The sequence below is a fragment of the Balaenoptera physalus genome, assembly GCF_965194825.1.
Source record: "Balaenoptera physalus genome assembly, contig: SUPER_2_unloc_15, whole genome shotgun sequence".
Classification (NCBI taxonomy): Eukaryota; Metazoa; Chordata; class Mammalia; order Artiodactyla; family Balaenopteridae; genus Balaenoptera; species Balaenoptera physalus.
Genome location: NW_028126559.1, coordinates 353,934 through 379,977, shown reverse-complemented (window position 1 = coordinate 379,977; position 26,044 = coordinate 353,934). Strand labels below are relative to the sequence as shown.

General features: G+C 44.1%; 4 pseudogenes across 4 annotated transcripts; all 4 read right to left on the bottom strand.

The window, feature by feature from the left end:
• Positions 1-4,921: 4,921 nt before the first annotated feature.
• LOC309656552 (E3 ubiquitin-protein ligase makorin-1 pseudogene) lies at positions 4,922-6,340 on the bottom strand (annotated as a pseudogene). Its single transcript has one exon. The product of its transcript is annotated as an E3 ubiquitin-protein ligase makorin-1 pseudogene (transcript).
• A 4,921-nt stretch (positions 6,341-11,261) lies between these two features.
• On the bottom strand, positions 11,262-12,680 carry LOC309656553 (E3 ubiquitin-protein ligase makorin-1 pseudogene; annotated as a pseudogene). Its single transcript has one exon. The product of its transcript is annotated as an E3 ubiquitin-protein ligase makorin-1 pseudogene (transcript).
• Positions 12,681-17,601: 4,921 nt separating this feature from the next.
• Positions 17,602-19,020, bottom strand: LOC309656580 (E3 ubiquitin-protein ligase makorin-1 pseudogene; annotated as a pseudogene). Its single transcript has 2 exons — positions 17,938-19,020; positions 17,602-17,803 (listed from the first exon to the last, which is right to left on the bottom strand). The product of its transcript is annotated as an E3 ubiquitin-protein ligase makorin-1 pseudogene (transcript).
• A 4,921-nt stretch (positions 19,021-23,941) lies between these two features.
• LOC309656579 (E3 ubiquitin-protein ligase makorin-1 pseudogene) lies at positions 23,942-25,360 on the bottom strand (annotated as a pseudogene). Its single transcript has 2 exons — positions 24,278-25,360; positions 23,942-24,143 (listed from the first exon to the last, which is right to left on the bottom strand). The product of its transcript is annotated as an E3 ubiquitin-protein ligase makorin-1 pseudogene (transcript).
• Between the last annotated feature and the right edge of the window lie 684 nt (positions 25,361-26,044).

The window sequence follows — 26,044 nt, the reverse complement described above, 5'->3', positions numbered from 1 at the left end:
TACTGTTTATCCCACACAGCAGTGGCGCCGGAACTTCCGGGATCACATAATTCCGGTCCGGCTGAGGGGGGAGAAGGCGGCGAGGCGAGGGGTGGGAAGGGGAGGGACACTGAGGCGCCCGCTCACTCCCCTCTGGCCCGCGTCGCGTCTCTGAGCACTCTCGCCGCTCGAACTGCGGGCCGGAGCCCGAGCACCCCCTTCTCATTACTTCTTGTTCGTATTTTTAAGTAAATTTTTATTTTTTATCACAGCAAATTTGATTACAATATTTTGTTTGCTCTAGGTGTGCAAGATGTGGTTCTTTCACACATATACATATATCTATTCTTCTTCGTATCCTTTTCCCATGTAGGTTATGACACAATGTTGAGTAGTCTTCTCTTGGTATTCTGTAGGTCTTTGGTGATTCTGTATTTCACATGTGTTTGTATATCTCTGTTAACCCCAATACCGTAATGTATCCAATCCTCACACACCTTTCCATTTGGTGAACCATAAGTTTGTTTAATGAATCTGTGATTGCCTTTCTCTGTGGAAATATCTTCATTGGTATCAATTTTTTGGTAACACCTACAAGTGATAGGATAGGATATGTGTCTTTCGCTTTCTCACTTACTACAAGTTGCGTGATTACTTCTAGACTCATCTATGGTGCTGCAAATGGCCTTGTTTCATTTTTTCGCTAGCTAATATTCCATCTCTACATGTAGCAGTTCTTCTTTGTCCCCCCATCTGTTGGTGGACTTTTTGGTTACTTCCATATCTTGGCTATTGTAATACTGTGCAGTGCAGTTTTGCCTGCCTGTGTCTTTCCAGTTCTGTCTTCAGAGGGTATAGGTCCAGGAAGGGGCCTGCTGGATCATATGGTAGCTCAATATTTCCCTTTTAAAGGCACCTCCATTCAGTTCTCATTAGTGGCTCTTTCCAAGTTACGTCCCTCTTAAAGTTGAGCGTATGCATTTCTCCACAACACCTTCAGCATTTATTGTTTATAGTTTTCTTGCTGATGGTTATTCTGACTGGTTTGAGATAATACCTCTTTGTGATTGAATTTGCATGTGTCTCATAATCCGTTGAAATTGAGCTTTAAGGCACGTGCTTTTATTTTTCAATCTGTGATTACAGCTTAGTTCTTCAAAGTGTTTTCTTAAAGTATGTGTCACATTTTGAAATGCTTTGGCCATTTACCTCCCTCTAAACATTTTGAGGGCAGGTTTCATTTACAGCCCTGCCGTACTTGTTCATATGAAGTGAGCATTAGCACAGGTTTCAAAGCTGCTTTTGCAGGTAACGGCCAGAGGACGGCAGCCTCTCTACGTCCCCCACTCTGGTAACTAGGGAAACAACCCTCCCGGCCAGTGGTGTTCCTCGGTTATAAATTAGAGTGGAATGTGCCCGGATAAACCCACAAAAGCGGATGTCTCCTTACTTTTGTTTGTTTTTTAAATTTAATTTATAGTTTTTATTGGAGTAATATTCCATTGTGTACATAGACCACTTCTTCTTGGTGCATTCCTGTATTGATGGATATTTTCGTTGCTTCCAAGTGTTGGCTATGGTAAATATTGCTGGAGTGCAGGATTGCCAGCCTGTGACTTTTTGATTCTCATTTCTCAGGGGTTACGCCCAGCACTGGGTGTGAATGATTGACCTGTAGCTCAATGTTCAAAGCACCTCCATTGTGTTTTCATTAGTGGCTCTTACCACGTCCCCCATAGAAGAGAGGGTAAGCATCTCTCCACAATCACTTCAGCATTTATTGTTTGCAGCATTTTTGCTAATGGCCATTCTGACTGCTGTGAGCTGATCGGTTTTTGTAATTTGGGTTTGCATGTCTTTAAAAATTCCTAAAATTCATCATTTTTCCTCGCCTTTTTGTTTTCTGTTAAAAAAAATGTGAGTACAATATACCTCTTGAAATTGTCATCTTGAAAGGTTGCCCTCTTTTGAAACATTGGTCGATTTTCGACCCCAGGAATTTTTAGAGGGCAGGAGTCATTTAAATAAATGCAAGTTTGGTGAATATTTAGTGACCTTTAGCAATGTGTTTAAGCTGCTGTTGTGGGAAATGGCCACAAGGAGGCCTCATTTCTCCGTTCCCAAATCTGGGTACTAAGGCAGCAGAGCCTTCCAGGAAGTCGTGTTCCTAGGTTTTAAATTAGAATGGAATGTGCCAGGAGAAACCCCCATAAGTTTATGTCTCCTTACTTCTTCTTGGTTTTTTTTTTTACTTTTTTTAATCGGGGTAAAGATTAGACTATTGTTTGTCCTAGGTGTACAGAATCTGGTTCATTTGTACATTGTATATGTCTATTCTTGTACAGATCCTCTTCCCATGTAAAATACTACAGAGTGTTCTGTAGACCTCCCTTGCTATATGGTCGGTCTTTTTGATAAATGTATATAATATGTATTTGTATACGTATAGTAACACTAATCTTAATTTATCCATTCCCCCCACCTTTCCTTTTACATGAGCATAGTTTGTTTTCTAATTCTGTGAGCGTCTTTCTCTGTGGAAATATGTTCATTTGTGTCAGTTTTTAGCTAACCCCTGTAAGTGATATCATAGGATATAGGTCTTTTGCTTTCCGACTTACATCATGTTTGGTGATTATCCCCAGGTTCACCTGTGGTGCCTCAAAGAGCAGTGTTTCATTGTTTTCCATGGCTAATATTCCATTGTGTACATGGACCACTTCTTCTTTATCCATTCACCTGTTGAAGAACATTTTGGTTGCTTCACTGTCCTGGCTATTGTGAATAAGGCTGCAGTGCAGCTTTTGCAGCCTATGCCTTCTCGATTCTGGTCTTCTCAGGTGAGAGGCCCAGTGGCGTGCCTGCTGGATTAAATGGTACCTCAATTTTTACTTTTTAATGCAGCTCCTTTCTGTTCTCATTGTTGGCTCTTACGACTTTACGTCTCACCAGCAGGTAGAGGGTACACAGTTCTCTAAAGCCCCTTTAGCATTTATTGTTTGTAGACTTTTTGCTGATGGTCAGTCGACTGGTGTGCGTTGAAACCTTTTTGTAGATTAGATTGCATGAGTCTAATATTTCCTGAGGTTGAGCTTTTATCCATTTTCCTGTTTTTTTTAAAGAGAGTGAGTAAAACTTCACTCTTCATACTATCTTCTTGAAAAATTGGCCTGTTTTGAATTGTTTTGTCCATTCCTTACCTCAGCACAATTTTTGAGGGCAGCTGTCCTTTATGGCCCCGAGTCCTTGTGAATGTTAATGACCATTAGCTGTGGGTGTAAAGTCGCTCTTGTGGGAAACGGCCACAAGGCGGCAGCATTTCTCCTTTTCAAATCTGGTTACTAATGCAACAGAGCCTTAATTGAAGTGGTGTTCTAGGTTGTAAACTAGAATGGAATGTGCCAGGAAAAAGCCCTTTAAGTTTATGTCTCATTACTTCTTTTTTTGGGGGGGAGGGAGGTTTAAAATTGTTTTATTTGGGAAAAGTGCGTCTTACAAAAGGGCTGCTGAAAAAGACAGAGACCCCTGCAAGAATTACTTGTTTTTGCTTAACGTGAAAGTATGAGTGGTATCCAAGGGATCAAAGCAGTAGATGGACAAATCAGGTTTATCTCCAAGTTACTTTCAGGAAATAGAGCAACAAAACGCAAATTTATATTTTCTGATCAAGGAATTCTTCTAACAATTTAACTTTAGCTTATCTCGTGGATTACCACCCCTCCGTCCCCTTTTAGTGGAAAAACATGACTTACTACTGCAAACCAATTACTCCACTACAGGAAACACCTTAGAACATAGTTTTGAATCACACCTGTCTAGCTGCAAAGCTCAGGGATGGCATGAGGCAAATACCCACACAAACGGACCCAACAACCCGACAACAAAACCCCTCAAATGAGGACAAAGGCTTGTCAAAAAGTGCCTGGACTAGAAAGTCTAGGAGATCATAAATCATTAAATACAACTGTGTAACTGAGACCCAATGTGTGTTAATACATGAGATAACCAGATAGTTGAACCTCTATGGCTAAGCCCATTTCCCTATTTATATAGACAGAGCTAGCCCTGCTCTATTAACAGCTACCAATATACTGCTTTGTTCTTTAAGATCTATTTGCCACACGAGGCTGAAACCAGTAAACTTGAGTTTTTCCACTAAGGCTACAGACACTGCATCTATGCAGGGATGAGAAGCTTGTTGCACACTCACACGTACCAAGTCTATCAGCCCTTGGGAGTCAACTTCCAACTCTGCATTTATTTTATTCCGCTATATCTTTATATGTGTTCTTTCACAATTTTCCTATCAGGCTAAACACAGTAAAAATCTCAACACAGTCGCACCTGGTTCTGGTTACCCAGCAGTAGTACTTGTGTGCAATTAAACAAGAGACGAAAACCACAGAACGAGTGCACAGGGTGGGGATTCCAGGGCAGGGAACAGATATAAAAACACAGATGTGCAGAATTCACCAGAAACCTCAAGCATCCGCCGAAGTCTATAGCAGAAGGCTACATGCCACAGTTCAGATCCTTCACCTATCACCCCAATTCTTGGACCCAAAAGCAGGGCCAATGCTGTTACTTTTGAACCTGGGGTCCTCAAAAATGAGTACTGGAAATCCGGAAATGCTACCCTTGAACTGTGTGAATCTGGCTGAAAACAGATGACGCAGCAAACCTACACTCTGTCTGACCGTTAAATTCATGTTACAAGAAAACTAAATTTAAGATTCATTGTGGAACTTTTTTAAACAGAGAAAACAACATACTCCTTGGGGAAAGGTGAGGGATTGAGAAGACAGGCCCTGGGTAAAAATTATTACGACAGCACCTGGACTTGAGAGGCCTGCCTAGAAGAGAACCACGGGCACTGCTGCCACCAGCGGGGAGGGCTGCCGTCTGAGGCTCAGCAGACCAGTTCACACGCCCAGCAAAGCTGCTATAGATCCAAGTCATAAAAATCTTCCAGCTCATCGTGAAACAAGTCCCACTCGTCTTCAGAGTCTGTCAGGTCGTCGTCCCCACCTGCAGCCAAAAGCACAAGCAACATCTCGCCCAGCTCAAAGGTGACAACCTCTTCTTCGTCGTTGTCAAAGGGGTTGCCGTTCTCTCTTTCCTCAATGAGCTCCCAGAAGTGGTTCCTTCGTTGGGCCCGCTATGTGCTTGATGTTCCCACTTTCTGCCTCTGTGGCTCCTCTCTACGGCATCAGGGTACGCATGCTTGTAAACGCAGTTCCCTCCAAATGGGCAGCTCCCACGTCCTTCTTCAAAATACCTGCACGCCTTGTTGCTCATTGCCTCCTTGTATTTCTGAATGAGTTTCTGCTTCTTTTCTTTCTCCTCCACCCAGTCCTCACTTGGAATGACAATGTTAGATGTGATCCAGCATTCTGGGCAGTACTTTATGATCTTGCTCTCAAATTGCTTAGCACTCCTCCACTTGCGAATACACTTGAGACAGTAGGTGTGGCTGCAGTTGGAGAGGATTCCGAAGCGGCGCTCGCGGGGGTTGGCTTTCTCATAGACCACCTCCATGCAGATCCCACACACCATGTCCTTGCTGTGCTGCACAGCAAACGAGAGCTCCATGTCCTTCTCATGGGCCTCGATGCAAGATTTTATATGTTGTGATCTTTGGGCAGCATCCACTGGATGGAAGACCTGCAGCCCACACATATCACACGCGTCTCCATGGAGATACACACAGTTCTCCCCATATCGGCACTCTCCCACTGCAGCATAGGGGCAGATCTGCTTCTTTGTTTCCACTGCAATTTGCTCCTTCTCTGATTCTTCCTTGGTCACTGAGCCCTGCAGGGGTGCTTCAGTGGAGGAAGGGGCAGTACGGCCACAGTAGGGCTGCCCAGGAACAAACTCAATGGCGTTCACCCAGTCTTCTGAACGCGCTCCTACAGTTGAAAAGTTTGAATTTCTTGACTCAGCTTCGCCCATATGCATTTCACCAATCTGTCCAACTACTGATGAGAGACTTGAGGAAGCAGCAAGGGGTGACTTTGCAGTTAGATCTGTAGCAGTTGCAATGGCTTGCTGTGTTCATATTTGCAGCGGTCTCCGTACCCTCGCTGAAAATACTTGTACACTACACCATATGGACTGTCAGAGAGGTCACGTGAGTATCGACAGTTATCTCCTTCCTTACAAACCCCATGCATGAAATACCTGCAGGTGACCTGTTTGGTCCCGCCGCCGCCACTGCCGTCGCTGTCAAATCCCGTGCCCCCAGGGACGGGGAGGTGACTGTGGGGATAGGGGTGGGGGAGGCCGCTGCCACCGCCGCCCCTGCCGCTCCTGCTCCTGATGTTGTGGCTGTTGTTCCCGGAGCTGCAGCCTCCGCCATTACTGTTTATCCCACACAGCACTGGCGCCGGAACTTCCGGGATCACATAATTCCGGTCCGGCTGAGGGGGGAGAAGGCGGCGAGGCGAGGGGTGGGAAGGGGAGGGACACTGAGGCGCCCGCTCACTCCCCTCTGGCCCGCGTCGCGTCTCTGAGCACTCTCGCCGCTCGAACTGCGGGCCGGAGCCCGAGCACCCCCTTCTCATTACTTCTTGTTCGTATTTTTAAGTAAATTTTTATTTTTTATCACAGCAAATTTGATTACAATATTTTGTTTGCTCTAGGTGTGCAAGATGTGGTTCTTTCACACATATACATATATCTATTCTTCTTCGTATCCTTTTCCCATGTAGGTTATGACACAATGTTGAGTAGTCTTCTCTTGGTATTCTGTAGGTCTTTGGTGATTCTGTATTTCACATGTGTTTGTATATCTCTGTTAACCCCAATACCGTAATGTATCCAATCCTCACACACCTTTCCATTTGGTGAACCATAAGTTTGTTTAATGAATCTGTGATTGCCTTTCTCTGTGGAAATATCTTCATTGGTATCAATTTTTTGGTAACACCTACAAGTGATAGGATAGGATATGTGTCTTTCGCTTTCTCACTTACTACAAGTTGCGTGATTACTTCTAGACTCATCTATGGTGCTGCAAATGGCCTTGTTTCATTTTTTCGCTAGCTAATATTCCATCTCTACATGTAGCAGTTCTTCTTTGTCCCCCCATCTGTTGGTGGACTTTTTGGTTACTTCCATATCTTGGCTATTGTAATACTGTGCAGTGCAGTTTTGCCTGCCTGTGTCTTTCCAGTTCTGTCTTCAGAGGGTATAGGTCCAGGAAGGGGCCTGCTGGATCATATGGTAGCTCAATATTTCCCTTTTAAAGGCACCTCCATTCAGTTCTCATTAGTGGCTCTTTCCAAGTTACGTCCCTCTTAAAGTTGAGCGTATGCATTTCTCCACAACACCTTCAGCATTTATTGTTTATAGTTTTCTTGCTGATGGTTATTCTGACTGGTTTGAGATAATACCTCTTTGTGGTTGAATTTGCATGTGTCTCATAATCCGTTGAAATTGAGCTTTAAGGCACGTGCTTTTATTTTTCAATCTGTGATTACAGCTTAGTTCTTCAAAGTGTTTTCTTAAAGTATGTGTCACATTTTGAAATGCTTTGGCCATTTACCTCCCTCTAAACATTTTGAGGGCAGGTTTCATTTACAGCCCTGCCGTACTTGTTCATATGAAGTGAGCATTAGCACAGGTTTCAAAGCTGCTTTTGCAGGTAACGGCCAGAGGACGGCAGCCTCTCTACGTCCCCCACTCTGGTAACTAGGGAAACAACCCTCCCGGCCAGTGGTGTTCCTCGGTTATAAATTAGAGTGGAATGTGCCCGGATAAACCCACAAAAGCGGATGTCTCCTTACTTTTGTTTGTTTTTTAAATTTAATTTATAGTTTTTATTGGAGTAATATTCCATTGTGTACATAGACCACTTCTTCTTGGTGCATTCCTGTATTGATGGATATTTTCGTTGCTTCCAAGTGTTGGCTATGGTAAATATTGCTGGAGTGCAGGATTGCCAGCCTGTGACTTTTTGATTCTCATTTCTCAGGGGTTACGCCCAGCACTGGGTGTGAATGATTGACCTGTAGCTCAATGTTCAAAGCACCTCCATTGTGTTTTCATTAGTGGCTCTTACCACGTCCCCCATAGAAGAGAGGGTAAGCATCTCTCCACAATCACTTCAGCATTTATTGTTTGCAGCATTTTTGCTAATGGCCATTCTGACTGCTGTGAGCTGATCGGTTTTTGTAATTTGGGTTTGCATGTCTTTAAAAATTCCTAAAATTCATCATTTTTCCTCGCCTTTTTGTTTTCTGTTAAAAAAAATGTGAGTACAATATACCTCTTGAAATTGTCATCTTGAAAGGTTGCCCTCTTTTGAAACATTGGTCGATTTTCGACCCCAGGAATTTTTAGAGGGCAGGAGTCATTTAAATAAATGCAAGTTTGGTGAATATTTAGTGACCTTTAGCAATGTGTTTAAGCTGCTGTTGTGGGAAATGGCCACAAGGAGGCCTCATTTCTCCGTTCCCAAATCTGGGTACTAAGGCAGCAGAGCCTTCCAGGAAGTCCTGTTCCTAGGTTTTAAATTAGAATGGAATGTGCCAGGAGAAACCCCCATAAGTTTATGTCTCCTTACTTCTTCTTGGTTTTTTTTTTTACTTTTTTTAATCGGGGTAAAGATTAGACTATTGTTTGTCCTAGGTGTACAGAATCTGGTTCATTTGTACATTGTATATGTCTATTCTTGTACAGATCCTCTTCCCATGTAAAATACTACAGAGTGTTCTGTAGACCTCCCTTGCTATATGGTCGGTCTTTTTGATAAATGTATATAATATGTATTTGTATACGTATAGTAACACTAATCTTAATTTATCCATTCCCCCCACCTTTCCTTTTACATGAGCATAGTTTGTTTTCTAATTCTGTGAGCGTCTTTCTCTGTGGAAATATGTTCATTTGTGTCAGTTTTTAGCTAACCCCTGTAAGTGATATCATAGGATATAGGTCTTTTGCTTTCCGACTTACATCATGTTTGGTGATTATCCCCAGGTTCACCTGTGGTGCCTCAAAGAGCAGTGTTTCATTGTTTTCCATGGCTAATATTCCATTGTGTACATGGACCACTTCTTCTTTATCCATTCACCTGTTGAAGAACATTTTGGTTGCTTCACTGTCTTGGCTATTGTGAATAAGGCTGCAGTGCAGCTTTTGCAGCCTATGTCTTCTCGATTCTGGTCTTCTCAGGTGAGAGGCCCAGTGGCGTGCCTGCTGGATTAAATGGTACCTCAATTTTTACTTTTTAATGCAGCTCCTTTCTGTTCTCATTGTTGGCTCTTACGACTTTACGTCTCACCAGCAGGTAGAGGGTACACAGTTCTCTAAAGCCCCTTTAGCATTTATTGTTTGTAGACTTTTTGCTGATGGTCAGTCGACTGGTGTGCGTTGAAACCTTTTTGTAGATTAGATTGCATGAGTCTAATACTTCCTGAGGTTGAGCTTTTATCCATTTTCCTGTTTTTTTTAAAGAGAGTGAGTAAAACTTCACTCTTCATGCTATCTTCTTGAAAAATTGGCCTGTTTTGAATTGTTTTGTCCATTCCTTACCTCAGCACAATTTTTGAGGGCAGCTGTCCTTTATGGCCCCGAGTCCTTCTGAATGTTAATGACCATTAGCTGTGGGTGTAAAGTCGCTCTTGTGGGAAACGGCCACAAGGCGGCAGCATTTCTCCTTTTCAAATCTGGTTACTAATGCAACAGAGCCTTAATTGAAGTGGTGTTCTAGGTTGTAAACTAGAATGGAATGTGCCAGGAAAAAGCCCTTTAAGTTTATGTCTCATTACTTCTTTTTTGGGGGGGGAGGGAGGTTTAAAATTGTTTTATTTGGGAAAAGTGCGTCTTACAAAAGGGCTGCTGAAAAAGACAGAGACCCCTGCAAGAATTACTTGTTTTTGCTTAACGTGAAAGTATGAGTGGTATCCAAGGGATCAAAGCAGTAGATGGACAAATCAGGTTTATCTCCAAGTTACTTTCAGGAAATAGAGCAACAAAACGCAAATTTATATTTTCTGATCAAGGAATTCTTCTAACAATTTAACTTTAGCTTATCTCGTGGATTACCACCCCTCCGTCCCCTTTTAGTGGAAAAACATGACTTACTACTGCAAACCAATTACTCCACTACAGGAAACACCTTAGAACATAGTTTTGAATCACACCTGTCTAGCTGCAAAGCTCAGGGATGGCATGAGGCAAATACCCACACAAACGGACCCAACAACCCGACAACAAAACCCCTCAAATGAGGACAAAGGCTTGTCAAAAAGTGCCTGGACTAGAAAGTCTAGGAGATCATAAATCATTAAATACAACTGTGTAACTGAGACCCAATGTGTGTTAATACATGAGATAACCAGATAGTTGAACCTCTATGGCTAAGCCCATTTCCCTATTTATATAGACAGAGCTAGCCCTGCTCTATTAACAGCTACCAATATACTGCTTTGTTCTTTAAGATCTATTTGCCACACGAGGCTGAAACCAGTAAACTTGAGTTTTTCCACTAAGGCTACAGACACTGCATCTATGCAGGGATGAGAAGCTTGTTGCACACTCACACGTACCAAGTCTATCAGCCCTTGGGAGTCAACTTCCAACTCTGCATTTATTTTATTCCGCTATATCTTTATATGTGTTCTTTCACAATTTTCCTATCAGGCTAAACACAGTAAAAATCTCAACACAGTCGCACCTGGTTCTGGTTACCCAGCAGTAGTACTTGTGTGCAATTAAACAAGAGACGAAAACCACAGAACGAGTGCACAGGGTGGGGATTCCAGGGCAGGGAACAGATATAAAAACACAGATGTGCAGAATTCACCAGAAACCTCAAGCATCCGCCGAAGTCTATAGCAGAAGGCTACATGCCACAGTTCAGATCCTTCACCTATCACCCCAATTCTTGGACCCAAAAGCAGGGCCAATGCTGTTACTTTTGAACCTGGGGTCCTCAAAAATGAGTACTGGAAATCCGGAAATGCTACCCTTGAACTGTGTGAATCTGGCTGAAAACAGATGACGCAGCAAACCTACACTCTGTCTGACCGTTAAATTCATGTTACAAGAAAACTAACTTTAAGATTCATTGTGGAACTTTTTTAAACAGAGAAAACAACATACTCCTTGGGGAAAGGTGAGGGATTGAGAAGACAGGCCCTGGGTAAAAATTATTACGACAGCACCTGGACTTGAGAGGCCTGCCTAGAAGAGAACCACGGGCACTGCTGCCACCAGCGGGGAGGGCTGCCGTCTGAGGCTCAGCAGACCAGTTCACACGCCCAGCAAAGCTGCTATAGATCCAAGTCATAAAAATCTTCCAGCTCATCGTGAAACAAGTCCCACTCGTCTTCAGAGTCTGTCAGGTCGTCGTCCCCACCTGCAGCCAAAAGCACAAGCAACATCTCGCCCAGCTCAAAGGTGACAACCTCTTCTTCGTCGTTGTCAAAGGGGTTGCCGTTCTCTCTTTCCTCAATGAGCTCCCAGAAGTGGTTCCTTCGTTGGGCCCGCTATGTGCTTGATGTTCCCACTTTCTGTCTCTGTGGCTCCTCTCTACGGCATCAGGGTACGCATGCTTGTAAACGCAGTTCCCTCCAAATGGGCAGCTCCCACGTCCTTCTTCAAAATACCTGCACGCCTTGTTGCTCATTGCCTCCTTGTATTTCTGAATGAGTTTCTGCTTCTTTTCTTTCTCCTCCACCCAGTCCTCACTTGGAATGACAATGTTAGATGTGATCCAGCATTCTGGGCAGTACTTTATGATCTTGCTCTCAAATTGCTTAGCACTCCTCCACTTGCGAATACACTTGAGACAGTAGGTGTGGCTGCAGTTGGAGAGGATTCCGAAGCGGCGCTCGCGGGGGTTGGCTTTCTCATAGACCACCTCCATGCAGATCCCACACACCATGTCCTTGCTGTGCTGCACAGCAAACGAGAGCTCCATGTCCTTCTCATGGGCCTCGATGCAAGATTTTATATGTTGTGATCTTTGGGCAGCATCCACTGGATGGAAGACCTGCAGCCCACACATATCACACGCGTCTCCATGGAGATACACACAGTTCTCCCCATATCGGCACTCTCCCACTGCAGCATAGGGGCAGATCTGCTTCTTTGTTTCCACTGCAATTTGCTCCTTCTCTGATTCTTCCTTGGTCACTGAGCCCTGCAGGGGTGCTTCAGTGGAGGAAGGGGCAGTACGGCCAGAGTAGGGCTGCCCAGGAACAAACTCAATGGCGTTCACCCAGTCTTCTGAACGCGCTCCTACAGTTGAAAAGTTTGAATTTCTTGACTCAGCTTCGCCCATATGCATTTCACCAATCTGTCCAACTACTGATGAGAGACTTGAGGAAGCAGCAAGGGGTGACTTTGCAGTTAGATCTGTAGCAGTTGCAATGGCTTGCTGTGTTCATATTTGCAGCGGTCTCCGTACCCTCGCTGAAAATACTTGTACACTACACCATATGGACTGTCAGAGAGGTCACGTGAGTATCGACAGTTATCTCCTTCCTTACAAACCCCATGCATGAAATACCTGCAGGTGACCTGTTTGGTCCCGCCGCCGCCGCTGCCGTCGCTGTCAAATCCCGTGCCCCCAGGGACGGGGAGGTGACTGTGGGGATAGGGGTGGGGGAGGCCGCTGCCACCGCCGCCCCTGCCGCTCCTGCTCCTGATGTTGTGGCTGTTGTTCCCGGAGCTGCAGCCTCCGCCATTACTGTTTATCCCACACAGCAGTGGCGCCGGAACTTCCGGGATCACATAATTCCGGTCCGGCTGAGGGGGGAGAAGGCGGCGAGGCGAGGGGTGGGAAGGGGAGGGACACTGAGGCGCCCGCTCACTCCCCTCTGGCCCGCGTCGCGTCTCTGAGCACTCTCGCCGCTCGAACTGCGGGCCGGAGCCCGAGCACCCCCTTCTCATTACTTCTTGTTCGTATTTTTAAGTAAATTTTTATTTTTTATCACAGCAAATTTGATTACAATATTTTGTTTGCTCTAGGTGTGCAAGATGTGGTTCTTTCACACATATACATATATCTATTCTTCTTCGTATCCTTTTCCCATGTAGGTTATGACACAATGTTGAGTAGTCTTCTCTTGGTATTCTGTAGGTCTTTGGTGATTCTGTATTTCACATGTGTTTGTATATCTCTGTTAACCCCAATACCGTAATGTATCCAATCCTCACACACCTTTCCATTTGGTGAACCATAAGTTTGTTTAATGAATCTGTGATTGCCTTTCTCTGTGGAAATATCTTCATTGGTATCAATTTTTTGGTAACACCTACAAGTGATAGGATAGGATATGTGTCTTTCGCTTTCTCACTTACTACAAGTTGCGTGATTACTTCTAGACTCATCTATGGTGCTGCAAATGGCCTTGTTTCATTTTTTCGCTAGCTAATATTCCATCTCTACATGTAGCAGTTCTTCTTTGTCCCCCCATCTGTTGGTGGACTTTTTGGTTACTTCCATATCTTGGCTATTGTAATACTGTGCAGTGCAGTTTTGCCTGCCTGTGTCTTTCCAGTTCTGTCTTCAGAGGGTATAGGTCCAGGAAGGGGCCTGCTGGATCATATGGTAGCTCAATATTTCCCTTTTAAAGGCACCTCCATTCAGTTCTCATTAGTGGCTCTTTCCAAGTTACGTCCCTCTTAAAGTTGAGCGTATGCATTTCTCCACAACACCTTCAGCATTTATTGTTTATAGTTTTCTTGCTGATGGTTATTCTGACTGGTTTGAGATAATACCTCTTTGTGGTTGAATTTGCATGTGTCTCATAATCCGTTGAAATTGAGCTTTAAGGCACGTGCTTTTATTTTTCAATCTGTGATTACAGCTTAGTTCTTCAAAGTGTTTTCTTAAAGTATGTGTCACATTTTGAAATGCTTTGGCCATTTACCTCCCTCTAAACATTTTGAGGGCAGGTTTCATTTACAGCCCTGCCGTACTTGTTCATATGAAGTGAGCATTAGCACAGGTTTCAAAGCTGCTTTTGCAGGTAACGGCCAGAGGACGGCAGCCTCTCTACGTCCCCCACTCTGGTAACTAGGGAAACAACCCTCCCGGCCAGTGGTGTTCCTCGGTTATAAATTAGAGTGGAATGTGCCCGGATAAACCCACAAAAGCGGATGTCTCCTTACTTTTGTTTGTTTTTTAAATTTAATTTATAGTTTTTATTGGAGTAATATTCCATTGTGTACATAGACCACTTCTTCTTGGTGCATTCCTGTATTGATGGATATTTTCGTTGCTTCCAAGTGTTGGCTATGGTAAATATTGCTGGAGTGCAGGATTGCCAGCCTGTGACTTTTTGATTCTCATTTCTCAGGGGTTACGCCCAGCACTGGGTGTGAATGATTGACCTGTAGCTCAATGTTCAAAGCACCTCCATTGTGTTTTCATTAGTGGCTCTTACCACGTCCCCCATAGAAGAGAGGGTAAGCATCTCTCCACAATCACTTCAGCATTTATTGTTTGCAGCATTTTTGCTAATGGCCATTGTGACTGCTGTGAGCTGATCGGTTTTTGTAATTTGGGTTTGCATGTCTTTAAAAATTCCTAAAATTCATCATTTTTCCTCGCCTTTTTGTTTTCTGTTAAAAAAAATGTGAGTACAATATACCTCTTGAAATTGTCATCTTGAAAGGTTGCCCTCTTTTGAAACATTGGTCGATTTTCGACCCCAGGAATTTTTAGAGGGCAGGAGTCATTTAAATAAATGCAAGTTTGGTGAATATTTAGTGACCTTTAGCAATGTGTTTAAGCTGCTGTTGTGGGAAATGGCCACAAGGAGGCCTCATTTCTCCGTTCCCAAATCTGGGTACTAAGGCAGCAGAGCCTTCCAGGAAGTCCTGTTCCTAGGTTTTAAATTAGAATGGAATGTGCCAGGAGAAACCCCCATAAGTTTATGTCTCCTTACTTCTTCTTGGTTTTTTTTTTTACTTTTTTTAATCGGGGTAAAGATTAGACTATTGTTTGTCCTAGGTGTACAGAATCTGGTTCATTTGTACATTGTATATGTCTATTCTTGTACAGATCCTCTTCCCATGTAAAATACTACAGAGTGTTCTGTAGACCTCCCTTGCTATATGGTCGGTCTTTTTGATAAATGTATATAATATGTATTTGTATACGTATAGTAACACTAATCTTAATTTATCCATTCCCCCCACCTTTCCTTTTACATGAGCATAGTTTGTTTTCTAATTCTGTGAGCGTCTTTCTCTGTGGAAATATGTTCATTTGTGTCAGTTTTTAGCTAACCCCTGTAAGTGATATCATAGGATATAGGTCTTTTGCTTTCCGACTTACATCATGTTTGGTGATTATCCCCAGGTTCACCTGTGGTGCCTCAAAGAGCAGTGTTTCATTGTTTTCCATGGCTAATATTCCATTGTGTACATGGACCACTTCTTCTTTATCCATTCACCTGTTGAAGAACATTTTGGTTGCTTCACTGTCTTGGCTATTGTGAATAAGGCTGCAGTGCAGCTTTTGCAGCCTATGTCTTCTCGATTCTGGTCTTCTCAGGTGAGAGGCCCAGTGGCGTGCCTGCTGGATTAAATGGTACCTCAATTTTTACTTTTTAATGCAGCTCCTTTCTGTTCTCATTGTTGGCTCTTACGACTTTACGTCTCACCAGCAGGTAGAGGGTACACAGTTCTCTAAAGCCCCTTTAGCATTTATTGTTTGTAGACTTTTTGCTGATGGTCAGTCGACTGGTGTGCGTTGAAACCTTTTTGTAGATTAGATTGCATGAGTCTAATACTTCCTGAGGTTGAGCTTTTATCCATTTTCCTGTTTTTTTTAAAGAGAGTGAGTAAAACTTCACTCTTCATGCTATCTTCTTGAAAAATTGGCCTGTTTTGAATTGTTTTGTCCATTCCTTACCTCAGCACAATTTTTGAGGGCAGCTGTCCTTTATGGCCCCGAGTCCTTCTGAATGTTAATGACCATTAGCTGTGGGTGTAAAGTCGCTCTTGTGGGAAACGGCCACAAGGCGGCAGCATTTCTCCTTTTCAAATCTGGTTACTAATGCAACAGAGCCTTAATTGAAGTGGTGTTCTAGGTTGTAAACTAGAATGGAATGTGCCAGGAAAAAGCCCTTTAAGTTTATGTCTCATTACTTCTTTTTTTGGGGGGGAGGGAGGTTTAAAATTGTTTTATTTGGGAAAAGTGCGTCTTACAAAAGGGCTGCTGAAAAAGACAGAGACCCCTGCAAGAATTACTTGTTTTTGCTTAACGTGAAAGTATGAGTGGTATCCAAGGGATCAAAGCAGTAGATGGACAAATCAGGTTTATCTCCAAGTTACTTTCAGGAAATAGAGCAACAAAACGCAAATTTATATTTTCTGATCAAGGAATTCTTCTAACAATTTAACTTTAGCTTATCTCGTGGATTACCACCCCTCCGTCCCCTTTTAGTGGAAAAACATGACTTACTACTGCAAACCAATTACTCCACTACAGGAAACACCTTAGAACATAGTTTTGAATCACACCTGTCTAGCTGCAAAGCTCAGGGATGGCATGAGGCAAATACCCACACAAACGGACCCAACAACCCGACAACAAAACCCCTCAAATGAGGACAAAGGCTTGTCAAAAAGTGCCTGGACTAGAAAGTCTAGGAGATCATAAATCATTAAATACAACTGTGTAACTGAGACCCAATGTGTGTTAATACATGAGATAACCAGATAGTTGAACCTCTATGGCTAAGCCCATTTCCCTATTTATATAGACAGAGCTAGCCCTGCTCTATTAACAGCTACCAATATACTGCTTTGTTCTTTAAGATCTATTTGCCACACGAGGCTGAAACCAGTAAACTTGAGTTTTTCCACTAAGGCTACAGACACTGCATCTATGCAGGGATGAGAAGCTTGTTGCACACTCACACGTACCAAGTCTATCAGCCCTTGGGAGTCAACTTCCAACTCTGCATTTATTTTATTCCGCTATATCTTTATATGTGTTCTTTCACAATTTTCCTATCAGGCTAAACACAGTAAAAATCTCAACACAGTCGCACCTGGTTCTGGTTACCCAGCAGTAGTACTTGTGTGCAATTAAACAAGAGACGAAAACCACAGAACGAGTGCACAGGGTGGGGATTCCAGGGCAGGGAACAGATATAAAAACACAGATGTGCAGAATTCACCAGAAACCTCAAGCATCCGCCGAAGTCTATAGCAGAAGGCTACATGCCACAGTTCAGATCCTTCACCTATCACCCCAATTCTTGGACCCAAAAGCAGGGCCAATGCTGTTACTTTTGAACCTGGGGTCCTCAAAAATGAGTACTGGAAATCCGGAAATGCTACCCTTGAACTGTGTGAATCTGGCTGAAAACAGATGACGCAGCAAACCTACACTCTGTCTGACCGTTAAATTCATGTTACAAGAAAACTAACTTTAAGATTCATTGTGGAACTTTTTTAAACAGAGAAAACAACATACTCCTTGGGGAAAGGTGAGGGATTGAGAAGACAGGCCCTGGGTAAAAATTATTACGACAGCACCTGGACTTGAGAGGCCTGCCTAGAAGAGAACCACGGGCACTGCTGCCACCAGCGGGGAGGGCTGCCGTCTGAGGCTCAGCAGACCAGTTCACACGCCCAGCAAAGCTGCTATAGATCCAAGTCATAAAAATCTTCCAGCTCATCGTGAAACAAGTCCCACTCGTCTTCAGAGTCTGTCAGGTCGTCGTCCCCACCTGCAGCCAAAAGCACAAGCAACATCTCGCCCAGCTCAAAGGTGACAACCTCTTCTTCGTCGTTGTCAAAGGGGTTGCCGTTCTCTCTTTCCTCAATGAGCTCCCAGGAGTGGTTCCTTCGTTGGGCCCGCTATGTGCTTGATGTTCCCACTTTCTGTCTCTGTGGCTCCTCTCTACGGCATCAGGGTACGCATGCTTGTAAACGCAGTTCCCTCCAAATGGGCAGCTCCCACGTCCTTCTTCAAAATACCTGCACGCCTTGTTGCTCATTGCCTCCTTGTATTTCTGAATGAGTTTCTGCTTCTTTTCTTTCTCCTCCACCCAGTCCTCACTTGGAATGACAATGTTAGATGTGATCCAGCATTCTGGGCAGTACTTTATGATCTTGCTCTCAAATTGCTTAGCACTCCTCCACTTGCGAATACACTTGAGACAGTAGGTGTGGCTGCAGTTGGAGAGGATTCCGAAGCGGCGCTCGCGGGGGTTGGCTTTCTCATAGACCACCTCCATGCAGATCCCACACACCATGTCCTTGCTGTGCTGCACAGCAAACGAGAGCTCCATGTCCTTCTCATGGGCCTCGATGCAAGATTTTATATGTTGTGATCTTTGGGCAGCATCCACTGGATGGAAGACCTGCAGCCCACACATATCACACGCGTCTCCATGGAGATACACACAGTTCTCCCCATATCGGCACTCTCCCACTGCAGCATAGGGGCAGATCTGCTTCTTTGTTTCCACTGCAATTTGCTCCTTCTCTGATTCTTCCTTGGTCACTGAGCCCTGCAGGGGTGCTTCAGTGGAGGAAGGGGCAGTACGGCCAGAGTAGGGCTGCCCAGGAACAAACTCAATGGCGTTCACCCAGTCTTCTGAACGCGCTCCTACAGTTGAAAAGTTTGAATTTCTTGACTCAGCTTCGCCCATATGCATTTCACCAATCTGTCCAACTACTGATGAGAGACTTGAGGAAGCAGCAATGGGTGACTTTGCAGTTAGATCTGTAGCAGTTGCAATGGCTTGCTGTGTTCATATTTGCAGCGGTCTCCGTACCCTCGCTGAAAATACTTGTACACTACACCATATGGACTGTCAGAGAGGTCACGTGAGTATCGACAGTTATCTCCTTCCTTACAAACCCCATGCATGAAATACCTGCAGGTGACCTGTTTGGTCCCGCCGCCGCCGCTGCCGTCGCTGTCAAATCCCGTGCCCCCAGGGACGGGGAGGTGACTGTGGGGATAGGGGTGGGGGAGGCCGCTGCCACCGCCGCCCCTGCCGCTCCTGCTCCTGATGTTGTGGCTGTTGTTCCCGGAGCTGCAGCCTCCGCCATTACTGTTTATCCCACACAGCAGTGGCGCCGGAACTTCCGGGATCACATAATTCCGGTCCGGCTGAGGGGGGAGAAGGCGGCGAGGCGAGGGGTGGGAAGGGGAGGGACACTGAGGCGCCCGCTCACTCCCCTCTGGCCCGCGTCGCGTCTCTGAGCACTCTCGCCGCTCGAACTGCGGGCCGGAGCCCGAGCACCCCCTTCTCATTACTTCTTGTTCGTATTTTTAAGTAAATTTTTATTTTTTATCACAGCAAATTTGATTACAATATTTTGTTTGCTCTAGGTGTGCAAGATGTGGTTCTTTCACACATATACATATATCTATTCTTCTTCGTATCCTTTTCCCATGTAGGTTATGACACAATGTTGAGTAGTCTTCTCTTGGTATTCTGTAGGTCTTTGGTGATTCTGTATTTCACATGTGTTTGTATATCTCTGTTAACCCCAATACCGTAATGTATCCAATCCTCACACACCTTTCCATTTGGTGAACCATAAGTTTGTTTAATGAATCTGTGATTGCCTTTCTCTGTGGAAATATCTTCATTGGTATCAATTTTTTGGTAACACCTACAAGTGATAGGATAGGATATGTGTCTTTCGCTTTCTCACTTACTACAAGTTGCGTGATTACTTCTAGACTCATCTATGGTGCTGCAAATGGCCTTGTTTCATTTTTTTGCTAGCTAATATTCCATCTCTACATGTAGCAGTTCTTCTTTGTCCCCCCATCTGTTGGTGGACTTTTTGGTTACTTCCATATCTTGGCTATTGTAATACTGTGCAGTGCAGTTTTGCCTGCCTGTGTCTTTCCAGTTCTGTCTTCAGAGGGTATAGGTCCAGGAAGGGGCCTGCTGGATCATATGGTAGCTCAATATTTCCCTTTTAAAGGCACCTCCATTCAGTTCTCATTAGTGGCTCTTTCCAAGTTACGTCCCTCTTAAAGTTGAGCGTATGCATTTCTCCACAACACCTTCAGCATTTATTGTTTATAGTTTTCTTGCTGATGGTTATTCTGACTGGTTTGAGATAATACCTCTTTGTGGTTGAATTTGCATGTGTCTCATAATCCGTTGAAATTGAGCTTTAAGGCACGTGCTTTTATTTTTCAATCTGTGATTACAGCTTAGTTCTTCAAAGTGTTTTCTTAAAGTATGTGTCACATTTTGAAATGCTTTGGCCATTTACCTCCCTCTAAACATTTTGAGGGCAGGTTTCATTTACAGCCCTGCCGTACTTGTTCATATGAAGTGAGCATTAGCACAGGTTTCAAAGCTGCTTTTGCAGGTAACGGCCAGAGGACGGCAGCCTCTCTACGTCCCCCACTCTGGTAACTAGGGAAACAACCCTCCCGGCCAGTGGTGTTCCTCGGTTATAAATTAGAGTGGAATGTGCCCGGATAAACCCACAAAAGCGGATGTCTCCTTACTTTTGTTTGTTTTTTAAATTTAATTTATAGTTTTTATTGGAGTAATATTCCATTGTGTACATAGACCACTTCTTCTTGGTGCATTCCTGTATTGATGGATATTTTCGTTGCTTCCAAGTGTTGGCTATGGTAAATATTGCTGGAGTGCAGGATTGCCAGCCTGTGACTTTTTGATTCTCATTTCTCAGGGGTTACGCCCAGCACTGGGTGTGAATGATTGACCTGTAGCTCAATGTTCAAAGCACCTCCATTGTGTTTTCATTAGTGGCTCTTACCACGTCCCCCATAGAAGAGAGGGTAAGCATCTCTCCACAATCACTTCAGCATTTATTGTTTGCAGCATTTTTGCTAATGGCCATTCTGACTGCTGTGAGCTGATCGGTTTTTGTAATTTGGGTTTGCATGTCTTTAAAAATTCCTAAAATTCATCATTTTTCCTCGCCTTTTTGTTTTCTGTTAAAAAAAATGTGAGTACAATATACCTCTTGAAATTGTCATCTTGAAAGGTTGCCCTCTTTTGAAACATTGGTCGATTTTCGACCCCAGGAATTTTTAGAGGGCAGGAGTCATTTAAATAAATGCAAGTTTGGTGAATATTTAGTGACCTTTAGCAATGTGTTTAAGCTGCTGTTGTGGGAAATGGCCACAAGGAGGCCTCATTTCTCCGTTCCCAAATCTGGGTACTAAGGCAGCAGAGCCTTCCAGGAAGTCCTGTTCCTAGGTTTTAAATTAGAATGGAATGTGCCAGGAGAAACCCCCATAAGTTTATGTCTCCTTACTTCTTCTTGGTTTTTTTTTTTACTTTTTTTAATCGGGGTAAAGATTAGACTATTGTTTGTCCTAGGTGTACAGAATCTGGTTCATTTGTACATTGTATATGTCTATTCTTGTACAGATCCTCTTCCCATGTAAAATACTACAGAGTGTTCTGTAGACCTCCCTTGCTATATGGTCGGTCTTTTTGATAAATGTATATAATATGTATTTGTATACGTATAGTAACACTAATCTTAATTTATCCATTCCCCCCACCTTTCCTTTTACATGAGCATAGTTTGTTTTCTAATTCTGTGAGCGTCTTTCTCTGTGGAAATATGTTCATTTGTGTCAGTTTTTAGCTAACCCCTGTAAGTGATATCATAGGATATAGGTCTTTTGCTTTCCGACTTACATCATGTTTGGTGATTATCCCCAGGTTCACCTGTGGTGCCTCAAAGAGCAGTGTTTCATTGTTTTCCATGGCTAATATTCCATTGTGTACATGGACCACTTCTTCTTTATCCATTCACCTGTTGAAGAACATTTTGGTTGCTTCACTGTCTTGGCTATTGTGAATAAGGCTGCAGTGCAGCTTTTGCAGCCTATGTCTTCTCGATTCTGGTCTTCTCAGGTGAGAGGCCCAGTGGCGTGCCTGCTGGATTAAATGGTACCTCAATTTTTACTTTTTAATGCAGCTCCTTTCTGTTCTCATTGTTGGCTCTTACGACTTTACGTCTCACCAGCAGGTAGAGGGTACACAGTTCTCTAAAGCCCCTTTAGCATTTATTGTTTGTAGACTTTTTGCTGATGGTCAGTCGACTGGTGTGCGTTGAAACCTTTTTGTAGATTAGATTGCATGAGTCTAATACTTCCTGAGGTTGAGCTTTTATCCATTTTCCTGTTTTTTTTAAAGAGAGTGAGTAAAACTTCACTCTTCATGCTATCTTCTTGAAAAATTGGCCTGTTTTGAATTGTTTTGTCCATTCCTTACCTCAGCACAATTTTTGAGGGCAGCTGTCCTTTATGGCCCCGAGTCCTTCTGAATGTTAATGACCATTAGCTGTGGGTGTAAAGTCGCTCTTGTGGGAAACGGCCACAAGGCGGCAGCATTTCTCCTTTTCAAATCTGGTTACTAATGCAACAGAGCCTTAATTGAAGTGGTGTTCTAGGTTGTAAACTAGAATGGAATGTGCCAGGAAAAAGCCCTTTAAGTTTATGTCTCATTACTTCTTTTTTTGGGGGGGAGGGAGGTTTAAAATTGTTTTATTTGGGAAAAGTGCGTCTTACAAAAGGGCTGCTGAAAAAGACAGAGACCCCTGCAAGAATTACTTGTTTTTGCTTAACGTGAAAGTATGAGTGGTATCCAAGGGATCAAAGCAGTAGATGGACAAATCAGGTTTATCTCCAAGTTACTTTCAGGAAATAGAGCAACAAAACGCAAATTTATATTTTCTGATCAAGGAATTCTTCTAACAATTTAACTTTAGCTTATCTCGTGGATTACCACCCCTCCGTCCCCTTTTAGTGGAAAAACATGACTTACTACTGCAAACCAATTACTCCACTACAGGAAACACCTTAGAACATAGTTTTGAATCACACCTGTCTAGCTGCAAAGCTCAGGGATGGCATGAGGCAAATACCCACACAAACGGACCCAACAACCCGACAACAAAACCCCTCAAATGAGGACAAAGGCTTGTCAAAAAGTGCCTGGACTAGAAAGTCTAGGAGATCATAAATCATTAAATACAACTGTGTAACTGAGACCCAATGTGTGTTAATACATGAGATAACCAGATAGTTGAACCTCTATGGCTAAGCCCATTTCCCTATTTATATAGACAGAGCTAGCCCTGCTCTATTAACAGCTACCAATATACTGCTTTGTTCTTTAAGATCTATTTGCCACACGAGGCTGAAACCAGTAAACTTGAGTTTTTCCACTAAGGCTACAGACACTGCATCTATGCAGGGATGAGAAGCTTGTTGCACACTCACACGTACCAAGTCTATCAGCCCTTGGGAGTCAACTTCCAACTCTGCATTTATTTTATTCCGCTATATCTTTATATGTGTTCTTTCACAATTTTCCTATCAGGCTAAACACAGTAAAAATCTCAACACAGTCGCACCTGGTTCTGGTTACCCAGCAGTAGTACTTGTGTGCAATTAAACAAGAGACGAAAACCACAGAACGAGTGCACAGGGTGGGGATTCCAGGGCAGGGAACAGATATAAAAACACAGATGTGCAGAATTCACCAGAAACCTCAAGCATCCGCCTAAGTCTATAGCAGAAGGCTACATGCCACAGTTCAGATCCTTCACCTATCACCCCAATTCTTGGACCCAAAAGCAGGGCCAATGCTGTTACTTTTGAACCTGGGGTCCTCAAAAATGAGTACTGGAAATCCGGAAATGCTACCCTTGAACTGTGTGAATCTGGCTGAAAACAGATGACGCAGCAAACCTACACTCTGTCTGACCGTTAAATTCATGTTACAAGAAAACTAACTTTAAGATTCATTGTGGAACTTTTTTAAACAGAGAAAACAACATACTCCTTGGGGAAAGGTGAGGGATTGAGAAGACAGGCCCTGGGTAAAAATTATTACGACAGCACCTGGACTTGAGAGGCCTGCCTAGAAGAGAACCACGGGCACTGCTGCCACCAGCGGGGAGGGCTGCCGTCTGAGGCTCAGCAGACCAGTTCACACGCCCAGCAAAGCTGCTATAGATCCAAGTCATAAAAATCTTCCAGCTCATCGTGAAACAAGTCCCACTCGTCTTCAGAGTCTGTCAGGTCGTCGTCCCCACCTGCAGCCAAAAGCACAAGCAACATCTCGCCCAGCTCAAAGGTGACAACCTCTTCTTCGTCGTTGTCAAAGGGGTTGCCGTTCTCTCTTTCCTCAATGAGCTCCCAGGAGTGGTTCCTTCGTTGGGCCCGCTATGTGCTTGATGTTCCCACTTTCTGTCTCTGTGGCTCCTCTCTACGGCATCAGGGTACGCATGCTTGTAAACGCAGTTCCCTCCAAATGGGCAGCTCCCACGTCCTTCTTCAAAATACCTGCACGCCTTGTTGCTCATTGCCTCCTTGTATTTCTGAATGAGTTTCTGCTTCTTTTCTTTCTCCTCCACCCAGTCCTCACTTGGAATGACAATGTTAGATGTGATCCAGCATTCTGGGCAGTACTTTATGATCTTGCTCTCAAATTGCTTAGCACTCCTCCACTTGCGAATACACTTGAGACAGTAGGTGTGGCTGCAGTTGGAGAGGATTCCGAAGCGGCGCTCGCGGGGGTTGGCTTTCTCATAGACCACCTCCATGCAGATCCCACACACCATGTCCTTGCTGTGCTGCACAGCAAACGAGAGCTCCATGTCCTTCTCATGGGCCTCGATGCAAGATTTTATATGTTGTGATCTTTGGGCAGCATCCACTGGATGGAAGACCTGCAGCCCACACATATCACACGCGTCTCCATGGAGATACACACAGTTCTCCCCATATCGGCACTCTCCCACTGCAGCATAGGGGCAGATCTGCTTCTTTGTTTCCACTGCAATTTGCTCCTTCTCTGATTCTTCCTTGGTCACTGAGCCCTGCAGGGGTGCTTCAGTGGAGGAAGGGGCAGTACGGCCAGAGTAGGGCTGCCCAGGAACAAACTCAATGGCGTTCACCCAGTCTTCTGAACGCGCTCCTACAGTTGAAAAGTTTGAATTTCTTGACTCAGCTTCGCCCATATGCATTTCACCAATCTGTCCAACTACTGATGAGAGACTTGAGGAAGCAGCAAGGGGTGACTTTGCAGTTAGATCTGTAGCAGTTGCAATGGCTTGCTGTGTTCATATTTGCAGCGGTCTCCGTACCCTCGCTGAAAATACTTGTACACTACACCATATGGACTGTCAGAGAGGTCACGTGAGTATCGACAGTTATCTCCTTCCTTACAAACCCCATGCATGAAATACCTGCAGGTGACCTGTTTGGTCCCGCCGCCGCCGCTGCCGTCGCTGTCAAATCCCGTGCCCCCAGGGACGGGGAGGTGACTGTGGGGATAGGGGTGGGGGAGGCCGCTGCCACCGCCGCCCCTGCCGCTCCTGCTCCTGATGTTGTGGCTGTTGTTCCCGGAGCTGCAGCCTCCGCCATTACTGTTTATCCCACACAGCAGTGGCGCCGGAACTTCCGGGATCACATAATTCCGGTCCGGCTGAGGGGGGAGAAGGCGGCGAGGCGAGGGGTGGGAAGGGGAGGGACACTGAGGCGCCCGCTCACTCCCCTCTGGCCCGCGTCGCGTCTCTGAGCACTCTCGCCGCTCGAACTGCGGGCCGGAGCCCGAGCACCCCCTTCTCATTACTTCTTGTTCGTATTTTTAAGTAAATTTTTATTTTTTATCACAGCAAATTTGATTACAATATTTTGTTTGCTCTAGGTGTGCAAGATGTGGTTCTTTCACACATATACATATATCTATTCTTCTTCGTATCCTTTTCCCATGTAGGTTATGACACAATGTTGAGTAGTCTTCTCTTGGTATTCTGTAGGTCTTTGGTGATTCTGTATTTCACATGTGTTTGTATATCTCTGTTAACCCCAATACCGTAATGTATCCAATCCTCACACACCTTTCCATTTGGTGAACCATAAGTTTGTTTAATGAATCTGTGATTGCCTTTCTCTGTGGAAATATCTTCATTGGTATCAATTTTTTGGTAACACCTACAAGTGATAGGATAGGATATGTGTCTTTCGCTTTCTCACTTACTACAAGTTGCGTGATTACTTCTAGACTCATCTATGGTGCTGCAAATGGCCTTGTTTCATTTTTTCGCT